Source organism: Lynx canadensis, chromosome B3 (genome assembly GCF_007474595.2).
Source record: "Lynx canadensis isolate LIC74 chromosome B3, mLynCan4.pri.v2, whole genome shotgun sequence".
Taxonomy (NCBI): domain Eukaryota; kingdom Metazoa; phylum Chordata; class Mammalia; order Carnivora; family Felidae; genus Lynx; species Lynx canadensis.
In genome coordinates this window covers 119275570-119288308 of record NC_044308.2, presented here as the reverse complement: position 1 = coordinate 119288308, position 12739 = coordinate 119275570, and positions in this window count along the sequence as shown.

Below are 12739 nucleotides of genomic sequence, written 5' to 3'. Positions count from 1 at the left end.
CAAGGGAAATGACTTTCTCTCACTGTAAGACGAGGTTATTTACTGCCTTGTTGCTTATCACGGAAGGTGATCCCAGATGTGGGGCAGGAAATGGTAGAAATGGAAATTGGGAAAGCGCTGCCTGGGTAGCCGAAGTCTCCCCAACCCGGCTTGGCTAGAGCCTTTTTTTTAGCTCCAGCTCCACCCTTTGCGCCCAGGTGCCGGGCCGAGAGAGCGCAGGTGGCTACCTGGCCAGGTCTGATGGAAGTTCTGGTCCCCGGTGAAGCCTACTTAGGGACCTGTAGGATACCAGCACTGCCAAGGCCGGTGGCAGGCCTTCGGCCAGTGTCAGACTCTCTCGGGGGCTCAGAGGGACCATCAAGGTGGGCATCTGCTTCAGAAGCCTTCCCATACTTGAATCTCCTAACTATATCCTGCCAAGTGGTCTTCTGGCCTCTGTTCAAACACACTTAGCATTGGGGACCACCCATCCTTGGGCCCCTCTAATTGAACAAAGCTCTTCCTTAGGTTGAGGGGAAAACTCTCCCTAAGGATTAAGGATTGCCCTGACTCTCACCCCTTGGGCATGTGTCTGTTAAGCTGTGGGGGCCAGGAATAGAAAGACCCTCTCGATATAATTTCTGTACTTGTTCAGTGTAGCTGAAACTTCCCCCAGCCTGTTTGGTGACCTTTCCTTACTGACTTGCTTCCTTCCTTACTGGATCCTTCAGCTCCCAAGCCTTCGTACAGGTGTTGCTCTAGCAGAGTACTCGAGAGACCAATTTGGTGCCTGACTCAGGGTCTTGGCATTTGCCGTTTCCTCCGCCTCAGACATGTTCTCAGTGCTGTTTGTGTTTTTAAAGCCCAGTGTTCTCCCTTGCAGAAACTCTGCCAGGAGAAAGCTGTTAGGGGCAGACTCCACCTTTACCCATCATTCATCTCTGATGGAGGGTACTGAGTTTGGGATGAATCGTTACACACCAGCACGATGAAGTCAGCTTACATGTCCTTAGTGCAGAACAAAGACAAAATGTTTGTTTTAAATGTTTTCAAATCAGCCAGGCAAATAATTTCCCCAGCTTCATTCTACCACTCAGGGAATTCCACAGACCCAGTGGATGATACATAGAAACATGACTGTGTTCCTCTCCTAGGGCTGTGGGCCATGGCAGAAAAGCAGTCTTTTTGTCGTCCCTATCATGCGCCTGCCTACCCTAGCGATACTTCGTAATGTGATCTACAGGCTAAATGCAATCCCTGTGTTAAAATCCCAAAGGCCTGTTTTTGCAGAAATGGAAAAGCTGATCCTAAAATTCATATGGTATTGCAAATGATCACAAATAGGCAAGACAATCTTGAAAAAGAACAAAGTTGGAGTACTCAGGTTTCGAGATTTCAAAAATTACTTCAAAGCTATGGTAATCGAAACATCATAGTACTAGGATGGAGAGAGGTCATTCACTGGGATAGAATTCAAAATCCAGGAATAAACCCTTACATCTACGGTCAAGTGATTTTGGTCAAGAGTGCCAAGACTATTCAATGGGGAAGAGCAGTCTCTTCAACAGATGGGGCTAGAAAACTAGATATGCACATGCCAACGAATGAAAGTGAACCCTTTTACACCAGATGCAAAAGTTAAAATGAATGAAAATTTTAGGAGCAAAGACTGAACAACTCTTAGAGGTGTGGGGAAATCTTCATGACCTTGGATCTGACAATGGTTTCTTAAACATGCCCAAAGCACAGGCAACAAAAGAAAAACACACGGGACTTTTTAAAAATTAAAGCTTTGGTGCATCAGAGGACACCATCAAGAGACAGCAAAATAGTTGAGTAGGCAGCTCCAAACATCCATCCCTCCAAAGAAACGAAAAACAAGCTGAAACTGTCAGAACCAGAAAACAGTCCAAGGTTTACAGCAACCAAGCAAACACCGAATCGTGAAAAAGATAACCTAGAAGCGGTAGGCAAGTTTTGCAGTGTTTTTCCTCGCCCTTCCCTCATCTCCCGGGTTTGATGGCAGTTTTGAAGAGGGTAGCCTGTGTTCCCTGTGTGAGACCCTCGTCCTTGGTTCCAGAGAAAGCAGAGCAGACCTTATTCCCAAATTCTAACCTGTCTGGGGCTAGAAAGACTGGCACGAGGTGCTGGTCTCTTTTGCCTGACCCAGAACTCACTGGGCAGAAAAGTAGCGTTGCTCCAAAACTTTGTAAGGTGCACAAAGCCTGCAGCCAGCTGGAGCGAAAGGTTATGGTTAAGACATACAACAGGTCACCTAAAGCCTGCAGAGAATGCTGGGGAGAGAAATTAGGGTGTTCAAAAGCGACCTTGTGTAGGAGGGAATTTAGAAAGCCATATTCCTGGCCAGGACAGGATGCGTGCTCAGAAAAGACTGGAAGAGACCCTGAGCTTTCGCCTCTGGCTGGTCTCTGGGCTCAGTCCAAGCAGGAAGTAAAGACTAAGGCAGAGTTAAAGGAGCTAAATTGGCCCAGTGTTGAAGAGTGCCCCAGCACAGAGCTGGTCTGTAAAGACTGGGAGACATGTAGGTTTTGTTTGGGCTCCTGGTATTCAAGGACATCTCTGTCAAATGCTAGCAGAACAGAGACTTCAAGTGACCACACATGACAAGGATGACAGTCTTTGCGAAACTAGCTTGAGAAGGTCCCCGAAAAGATGGCTGCGGCCTTTAGTTATCAAAAACAGCAAACTCTAGGGAAAGGAACTGGTTTCCAGTTACCGTATTACAACATTGAAATACCCAATTTCCAACAGAAACAGGTTCTCCAAAGAAACAGAACTATGGCCCATTCAACATGGGGAGAATGACAGAAACCATGCGTGAGGAAGCCCAGGTATTGGTCTTCCTACACAAAGGCTTTAACCCATCTGTCTTAAATATGCCCAAATGACCAAAGGAAACCCTAGAGCTGGTTCCAGCTCTGGCTCTGATGTCAGAGCCACTAGCACTGACTCCAGCACCGGGTTTGGTGCCGCAGCACCCTCTAGCTCGAGCGGGCACCGGCTCCGGGTTTGTAAGTGGCGGTGGAGTCGGAGCTCCAGCCGGATACGGTCCTGCGGCTGATGCTAGAGCTGGTCCAGCAACTGGCTCCACCTCTGAAGCTGGCTCCAGCCCTACAGCGGGCCCCTGCTCTGGCTCTGGTTGGTAGAGCGGGAGCTGGTGCCAGCTCCGTCTAGTCAATGGCTCGCCTGCTGGAGCTGGCTCTAGGTCGAGACTGGTTGTGGCTGTGGTGCTGAAGCTTACTCTAGCTCTGAAGCTGACACTCAGTGTGGCTGTCGCTTGAAAGTAGGTTCTGGAGCTGGTGCCGGTTTTAGCTATAGCTCCAGAGCTGGTGTTGGAGTAGGGGGCAGAGCTGTTTTTAGCTCTGGAACCCGGCCTGGTGCCGGTGCTAGGACTGGTGCTGGCAACGGAGCTGGCGTAGGGTCTAGCCTTGGAGCCGACACTAGTTTGGCAGATGGCACTGGATCTGGATCCGACCAACCCTAGCGCTGGCACTGAGGCGGATTGTAGCTCTGGAGCTGGTGGTAGAACTACCGCTGGATCTGGCCTTGAAGCCAGGGCTAGCTCCGGAGCTGGTACTGGAGTTCGTTCCAGCTCTAGAGTTGGCTCTGACTGTTGCTCCCCAGCGGGACGTGGTGCCGAAGCCATCTCTCGCTCTGGATCTGGCGTTACAGCCGGCACTGGAGCCGGTTCTGGAAAATTCCTACACGGCACTCCAGGTCCAAGCCAGGCAGGTTGAGATGCAGAAAGGCCACCAGCTGCTTCTGTCAGGGAAAGTCTGGAGACTGACGGGAACCCTCCAGTACCCACCCAACAGCCAGGCAGGACGGAGGAGATGGCACTGGGGGGGGGTAGGAGGGCAGGCGGTGGAGGCTGAAGCCTGGCCTTTCCTTCCACGCTGCCTCCTAAAGCACCTGTGCAGGGGGCTTGGCCCCCTACACCTGGCCTTGCCCATCCAGACGCCAGCCCCAAATCACCCCTAACCCCACCTTGGCTGTCCTGGCAGAAGCAGGCCTGGTCACCAAGAAGGGAGCTGACAAAGAGCCTCGGTCATGGGATGCTCTCCGTAAAGGTCTAACCAACTGAGCCCCCTTCTTCAGGGAAGCCTGACCTACTTCTCTGTATTTCCTGTTCCCCGCCCACTGGAATATAAAGTCCACGAGGGCAGGGAGGGGCTGTGTCCACTCTGTTCGTTAACATCACCGGTACACGGTAAATGTATGTGCTCCATAAAAATAAATAAGTGTTCCACAGAGGTCTACCGGATAAGGGAACAGTCCATCCTGCCAAGCCTTCCCGGGGCCCTCGTGGCACCTCAACCTGTAGCTTGTGCTGCCTTACTCTGCGTACTGTGCATGGTCACATCTGAAGGGCAGGACGCCAGGCCCACGTACAGCCGAGCATGCGTGACTGAGGTTCAGGGCGGACTTGTAAGCAGGCTGCTCACCACCCCGCCCGTTCTGGGCCCCCAGGTGGAGGTTGGCGGGACAAGCCGAGCTGGGAAGGGGCTGTGGTGAATCTGCGACTGATAATTCCTTGTGATTAGATTCAGGTTGTGCAACCTAATTGTGAGGAAATACGAGACAAACTCAAACTGAGGGTCTGCCATAAAGAAACTCGCCTGAAATCTTCAAAAATGTCAAGGTCAGAGAAATCAAGGAAAGACTGAGAACTGTTCCTGACGGAAGGAAACTACAGGCTTGGCAACTAAATCCAATGTGTGGTCCTGGACACAATCCACCACTTATAAAGGGCATTCATTATTGGAAAATCAGCATTCTGTGGATTAGATGAAGTATTGAGTCATTGTCAATTTCTTGATTTTATTGGTTGTGTAGTGGTTAGGTGGGAGGGTATCTTCACCTTAAGGAAACAATGGCGCATCACATCCTCGATTTGCTCTCGAATGGTTTAGGAAAAAATTGCAAAAATATGTATATAGAGAATCAGGGGCACCTGGGTGGGTCAGTCGGTTAGGTGTCTGACTTTGGCTCAGGTCACGATCTCATGGCTCGCGAGTTCGAGCCCCCCATGGGGCTCTGCTCTGACGGTATGGAGCCTGACTGGGATTCTCTCTCTCCCTCTCTCTCTGTCCCTCCCTCACTCGCTCTCAAAATGAATAAATAAACTTTAAAAAAAAAAGACTAATAAGGCAGTGTAGTAAACTGTCCATTTTAAAATTTAGAAATCTGGGGTGCCTGGGTGGCTGTCACCCAGTTTGGTGGCCAACTTCCATTCAGGTCATGATCTCCCGGTTCATGGGTTTGAGCCCCGTGTCAGGCTCTGTGCTGACAGCTCAGAGCCTGGAGCCTGCTTTGGATTCTGTGTCTTCCTCTCCTGCTGCCCCTCTCCTGCTCCCACTCTGTCTCTCTGTCTCTCTTTCTCAAAAATAAATAAACATGAAAAAAAAGTTAACAAAAATGAAAAAATATTTTAAGTAAATAATTTTTTTTATTTTTAATTTTTTTACATTTTTATTTATTTTTGAGAGACAGAGCACAAGTGGGGGAGGGACAGAGAGAGAATGAGACAGAATCCGAAGAAGGGTCCAGGCTCTGAACTGTCAGCACAGAGCCCGATGCGGGGCTCGAACTCACAAACTGTGAGATCATGCCCTGAGGCGAAGTCGGACGCTTAACTGACTGAGCCACCCAGGTGCCCCTTAAATAAATAAAATTTAAGAATCACAATTAGCATTTCAAAATTCAGTGAAAAACAACTACTAAAAGAGTAAGTCCTCCCTCACTGCTACCCAACTACCTATCATACCAGATATACGGCCTGTGTGCCCTTAGGAGAGTAAGCATGTTTCCACCATAACTGCAAACAGAACTGAAGCCTGGAAGAAAATACATTTCATGGTCTCATGGTTGCTCTGCCTAAGCAAACACCACATATCACTTGCTCCTCCAATGCTTACTTGACGTTTCTGAATAAAGACAGAGATGGAGAGAAAGATGTCAGTGGTAGGCAGAGGCTGACAAGAACTGAGTGAAACAAACCCAAGCAGGTAGCTCAGTGTTGGGATTGGGGAAAGTATCCCACCGGAGACCTGGGTGGAGCAGTGACCACCAGCAGTGGGGAAGGATATGCACAAAAGCCACAGGCTTCAGAGGTAACCACGTTATTCACATTGTACTTCCCTTGACAGTTTACGAAGGAAAATGGTGGACTAGACTGGTGGGGAAATGTCTCATTAGGAACACCTAGACATGACTATATCCATCAAAAACAAGTCTGATGCACGGATGAAGTAGGAAGCCAGAAAGGGAAATCCCAGGTGTGAGAGCCAGAACAGCGATGGGGGTGTGGGGTCAGCAGGTGACAGGAGAGAGCAACTTGCATTTTAAGTATGCAGGGACAGGAGACCAGACCCAAGTTGAGGGCTGGAAAGATGGAAAGAACACTTAAACAATCCAAGTATTCTCACAGAAAAAGAGAGAAAAGCTGTCACATTAACTTACAGAACGCACAAGCAAAATACCATGAGTCAGCAAATGCAACAAACAGAATTGCAAGGAGAAATTGGCAAAGCCACAGAATGGAAGGTTTTTAATGCCTTTCTCTCCATAATCAAAACAGAAAACAAATCGCGATATATAATATTTGAACAGCTCAGCTAACAGTTATACCAAACACTGCACTTCGAAGTTGGAGAAAACATTGTTCAATCACACATGGAGTATTTACAAAAATTAGCCACATATTAACCTAAACCTAGTCTCAACATATGCCAAAATATCCAGAGGATGAAAATAATGATCTCTGATCACAATATAATAAAATTAGAAGTCAATAACAGGGATAATGTCTTCCCCCAGAAAAATCCCATATGCTTGGAAAATTTTTAAACATTTAAAATACCCAGAAGTGAAAAAAAATCAATTTGGTAAATACGTAAAACTGAAAATAATGAAAGCTCTACAGTCTTTTGGGGTGCAACTACAATAAAACTTGGAAATGTATCATTTTAAGTGTCTATTAATAAAGAAGATTAAAAATGAATAGGTGTTCAACTCAAGAAGCTAGTCAAAGTCCCCCACACCCAAAAAAGGGTAGCAGGTGGGAAATTTTTTTTTAACGTTTATTTTTGAGAGAGAGAGACAGAGTATGAGTGGGGGAGGGGCAGAGAGAGAGGGCGACACAGAATCGGAAGCAGGCTCCAGGCTCTGAGCTGTCAGCACAGAGCCCAATGTGGGGCTCGAACTCACAAACTGCGAGTTCATGACCTGAGACGAAGTCGGACGCTTTACCAACAGAGGCACCCAGGTGCCCTGGGAAAAAAATTTTTTACATAGAAAACTCAGTAAGAGAAGAAATAAGAGTTTAGTGCACACCATTTTGAAACCAGTAACTAACAGGTAAATGGGACTACCCCCCAACTGCAACTTTTTACCCAGACCTTTCTCATTTGCCTGTAAATTTCCCTGAATTTCCTCCTTTGGAGGCGGGGCCTGCCTTGGAAATGGATACTTTTCTTGCTGCCCTGTTCCAGGCTGGGGGATGGTCTCCGCTGCGCATCAGGCAGAGGAACTTGGGTTGTGTTACAATCTCACCACCTCCTTGGCCCTTCACACCATCCCGGCGAGGTCCTGATCTGACTGCAGGTTTGTAGACGAGCGTGCTAGTGTTGGAGAAGTTAAGAGAATAGCAGAGGCTGCACTTCAACTCGGGTGTCCTGGATCCACCTTGGTGTTCTTCCTGTCTTTAGCTGGCACTCTGCTCCAGGGGCTGTCTCCCTGGGCGGTGGGCCTGGCAGACAGACAGGAGTGATCCCCGCGAGGAGGAGGGCTGTTGGCCCGGCTCCAGCAAGAGTCACTTCCTGCCTTTTGTGCTACTCTGCTCCTCTCTTCCTGGGCTCTTGCTCCTGGAATCCTCAGCTGGACGGCTCACAGGACATCACGGAAGACAGAAGCGTGTGAGGAGGAGAAAGTGGCACTCTTGTCAGAGGGCGTGCTTGTCCTCGAACATTCTCCTGTACCTATTGCCGTTCAGCTCAGCACTTGTCTTAACATCTTGTTCATAAACGTGCGCATCGATCAGATTCCTGGGTCGTCATCTCACCGGCGAAGTTCTGTTGGCGGAGCCCAGATTTGGCTTTTAACCCTTTGTTTCTACTTCCGGGCAGGTAAGCGCCGCTCTGGTTCTGCTTCACGGGAGCTGTGAGGAGGAAATAGGTGAACTTCTCCTCTTCTTGCCTCTCCCATCTGAGTTCACCCTGGTCAACCCTTTTTTTCTCTGGCCTCCTGACCACCAAGCGAGGCTGCGAGGTGAATATCAACCTGTGTGGGCACACAGGACACCTTGTGCCATTCTGCAGCTCAACAGGAGGCCGCCTCATCACTCCCCGTCCCCTTCCCCGGTCAAACTCTCTGAGATCCAAATTGGGAGCGGAGCCTTGCAGGTAAAGCGGAGGGGGCCTTGCCTCAGAGGCTGGGCGTAAGTCAGGGAGGAGGAGGCTGAGGCCCACTGAGAAGAGTCAGCCTTGGAAGGGATTGATCTGAGTGAGAAGTGAGCAGATCACTGCTGGGCCCGCTCAGCTGTGACAACCCAGAGATGTCATTGCTGCCTGAGTTGAGGAAGCAACAGGAGACAGGACGATTTGGGGCTAGTGGCTCTTGACTCAGTTTCAGCTCCCCAGAGGGTGAATCTTGGGTGTCTGAGTGATCTTGGGGAGATCAGGGACGGGGACAACTCGGCAAGCAGAACCGTGGGGCAGAGAGAGGGAAAGGGGCACCCCTGTACCTGTTCTAACCCAAAGGAGCCATCTGTTGTTTTCCCTCTAGAAAACAAGCTAGTTGGTCTTTAAAAAATTTTGTTTCTCATGTTCATTTATTTACTTTGAGAGACAGAGTGAAAGAGTGCAAGCACAAGCGAGGGGCAGAGAGAGAGAGGGAGAGAGAGAGAATCCCAAACAGGCTCTGTGCTGTCAGCACAGAGCTGGACTCCGGGCTCAATCTCACGACTGTGAGATCATGACCTGAACCGAAATCAAGAGTTGAATGTTCAACCGACTGAGCCACCCCGGTGCCCCATAGTTTTTATTTTGTTTGTTTGTTTGTTTGTTAATAAACTTAATTTTTTTTGCAATAATTTTAGATTTATAGAAAAATGGTGACGATAGCACAGAGAGTTCCCATAAACCCATCGCCAGGTTCCCCGATGATTCACATCTGCCATTTGTATGCGTACCTTTGCTACAGCTGATGACCCAGGTGCCATGCCCCCAGGTCCCCAGGACAGTCAGGGAGGAGAGGGCCCTGCAGCTCTGGTGGGAGCAGAAGGAAGACTCCAAGGCCCCTGGTTCTCCTGATCTGGGGGTTCAGGAGACAGAGGAAGCTGGATGGACCAGGCCCCAGAGGTCCGTCCGACCTCCTGCCACCAGCCAGACTCCTCATCTATCCCTGCCAGGCCTTTCCTGGCACATGCAGCCCTCTGTGGGTAGCCTGTTGGGCCTGGGAAGCCTGCAAAAAAGTTTTTCTTCCAGGTGCTGGGTTGCAGGATCCTTGGGGAAAAGTCCCTCCCAGGATCGCAGTCAGCACTGAGCAGGATTTCCCTTCGTTCAGCCCCTGGCTGTCCAAGCTCTTCCTTTCCTTGTCCTTGCTTTCTCTCCGCAGTGTCCCCACCTCTCCCTTCACTGATTGCCTGTGGGTTTGTCTACGGGTCCCTCTGCAGAAAGCAGCATGCCTCTTCCCAAGGCAAACCCCTGGGGCGGTTGTCATCTCCCAAATCTCTGAGCATCCCAGTTGTCCCCCGGATCTAACCAAGTGGGGGTGGGGGGCAGCTGCCAAGGTTGGCCCCTGGGCTTAAGAAGACTATGTGGGTGTGCGCCCTCCCTCCCCCGCTTCCCCTGTGCTCTTGTGGCACCTTTGCCAGTTTCCTTGCTGCTTCCTCACAACACTATGACACTGGAAGGACAGACGTTATCAGTCCCAGGAGAGAGGCACAGAGGTCAACACCTTGACTCAAGTCCCACAGATATGCTTTCATGGCCCCCTATCTCACGCCTCCAAGGCCTTAGAACATTGGCAATTCTGTGTTTGACTTATTACTGTGATTCCTTGAATTCTCTTTCCCTCCAAATAAGACTGCTCTGGCCGCCACCATATCCCTACCGCCTTGCCCCACTGCCTGGTACTCAGGAGATTCTCAATAAATGTTTTTAAATGATTGAATAAATGGATGAGTTAGAGGGAGAACATTCATCCGTGCATTCAACGATAGATTGTCAGGCCCTTTGATGGTTCCTGGGGTTAAAAGATGAACAGGATATAATCCCCACCCTTGAAGAAATCAGTCTTGTGAGGAAGATAGACTTGAAAACAAAAGATTACACAAAATTACACACAATCCCGTAATGGAGGGATGTCTAGGCGTGTTCAAGTGCTAGGAAAGAACTCTCCTATAAACTCTCCCTGGAGGATCAGGAAGGCTCTGGGGAGGAGGGGGCTTGTAGGGTAAGTGGCAATGCCTCTCCTGGAGTGGTGGGGGCGGGCAGGGTGGAGGAAGGGCATTCCTAGGCCAAGGGGCCACAGTGAGCCCTACAGGGACCTGACTTTCTCAGAAAAGGCCCAGGGGAGCCTGTGCGGGCAGGACTTGAAGCCAGGCTCTTGGATCTTTCCCTTCACCACATCGCAGTTGGAGATTTCCCACATGTGCCCTCAAGGATCGGGGTCCGGGAGGATTATACCCACTCCCAAGACAGGGTGCGGGGACTACTGGCTCCCTGTCATTCTCCTTTGACGACGGCCTGCCAGGAAAATCTCTTCTGGGAGGGAGTTCCACATATGAGGCAATTTGAAACAGTCTTATGAGATTTCTGAAGCCGAAAGCTCAAAGAGAAGCTATCCGGCCGGCTCCCTCCTCTCTCGCAGCTTGCAATTCCAGCCAGCACATCGTGGAGCCACCGGGTCGCAGCTGTCTGTGGGCAATTTCATGCAGTCCTTTCCCACGTTTACTTCCTGTCTCTTTAACAGGATTTAGCTCAGGTTTGTTTGACTTTTACTTCCAGAGACCGCTGCCTTTCCCACATGTTGCCGTTGTGTTTGGGTTGTAGGCAAGATCTTAAGAGTGCACACATGTACACAAAAGGAGGGAGTCGGTGCTCTGGTGGGGGTGGGGGGCAAGGCGGGATTGGGATATTTCAGGTGTGTCTGCAGTGGAGGAGGGTCCCAAATCACGGTGACAAGTGCCCCTGAAAGGTGGCGTCCGCTCAGTGGAGAAAGGCAGGCCACGGTGCCAGTGCGGCTGGAGTACTTTCAAAAGAGGAATCTGGTAATTTTGATTTAAAAATGCCTTCATGGATTTACTTTTTATGCTACCCATACGTACACCATCCTCACCCATGGAGGATTCCTGGATCCCTCCTCCCCTGACGTTTTTACATCAATTTTATTCTTACTTGTGTCTTTACAGAAAATGGCACAGAAATCACAGGTTTGGAAGAGCTAGAAGTTATTACAGTTCCGTATTTCGAACACCTCAATATCAAGTTTCTTTCTTCCCACTCTATGTACAGTATTTACACACAGGGGCTACAGTCTAACACTTCAAACCAACTGGGGACAAAGACAAGAAGAAGAAGAGGGGGGAGTTCCATGAACGGGATGAGGAAGAAATCAACTGTTGATACGGAATTAAAACCCCAACTCACTGTCTCAGACCTTCCTCTTGCGAGGTATTCCCTGCAAGGGTGGGTGGCATGGCAGAGGGAAATGTCAGGGGGGTGAGGGAGACCTGCGTCTGGCCCGGGGGCAGCTGCAGGGAGGCCACCCGTACGGACAGTTCCTCTCATCCGCAGACAGGAAGAAGCACCCTGTCACCTATTCCTACACGGTCACTATGTCCCTCCTATTCTAGCGGGCAGACAACACGCATACACCGGGCATGGTTTGAGTTGAACACCGGCTCCTGCTTTGCTCTCCTTTGAGCCCTTTCTCTTTCTCACCCTTCTGGTGACCACTCCTTGATGCCTATAATAGCTCCAGGCCCCCTCCAAGCTTGGCCTCCCGAGGATGGTCTGGATCAAGTGGAGTCGAGATCTGTGGCTTCTTATGGGTTCATTTTACAGCTGGATTGGGGTGCTCCAAGGCAGGACACATGCGAACCGATAAATTGCAAGAAGCTCTAGAAGGGTGTCTTGCATGGCAAGTCAGGGTCACAGGCATCACACCAGGGGGGTCAGGATGCTTCAGAACGCAGGCCCCAGGGCTCCGGGTAAGAGTTCGGCCTCCCCAACAGTGCCATGACCACAGCATTTGTGACGTGTACCCCCTGGCTGCAGGGCCCAGGCCCAGGACTCTACAGATATTGTACATGGCCCCGTGCGGTGCTGGGACCCATGCTGGGGGGAACGGTGGGGCGGGCTGGGTGTGGAGAGGGCCGGCAGGTTCCTAAGGGTGACTGTGGAGGGCATGAGACAGAGGGTGGCCGAGGGGCTCAGGCTGAGACCTTCCAAATTTAACCTGGACCGTGGGCAGAGGTTGTAGCTGGGCCTGCGGGGCAGCACATCCTCACCGCAGAGGCCCAGGCCCGGGCCCTCAGGAAGGAATAGGCTGGCGAGCGCAGTTTTACTGAAGACTGGGGGGCTCAGGACGTTGGTGCCAGAGTGCGGGTCCTCAATCCCCGTCACCGCTGTGGCAGGCAATGAGTCTGCAGCAGTGGGCTTTGGGCCCGGCCAGAGCAGAATCCGTAGCGGGTGTAGAGCCGGGAAGGGGAGGCTCTTTCACGCGAGAGAACAGA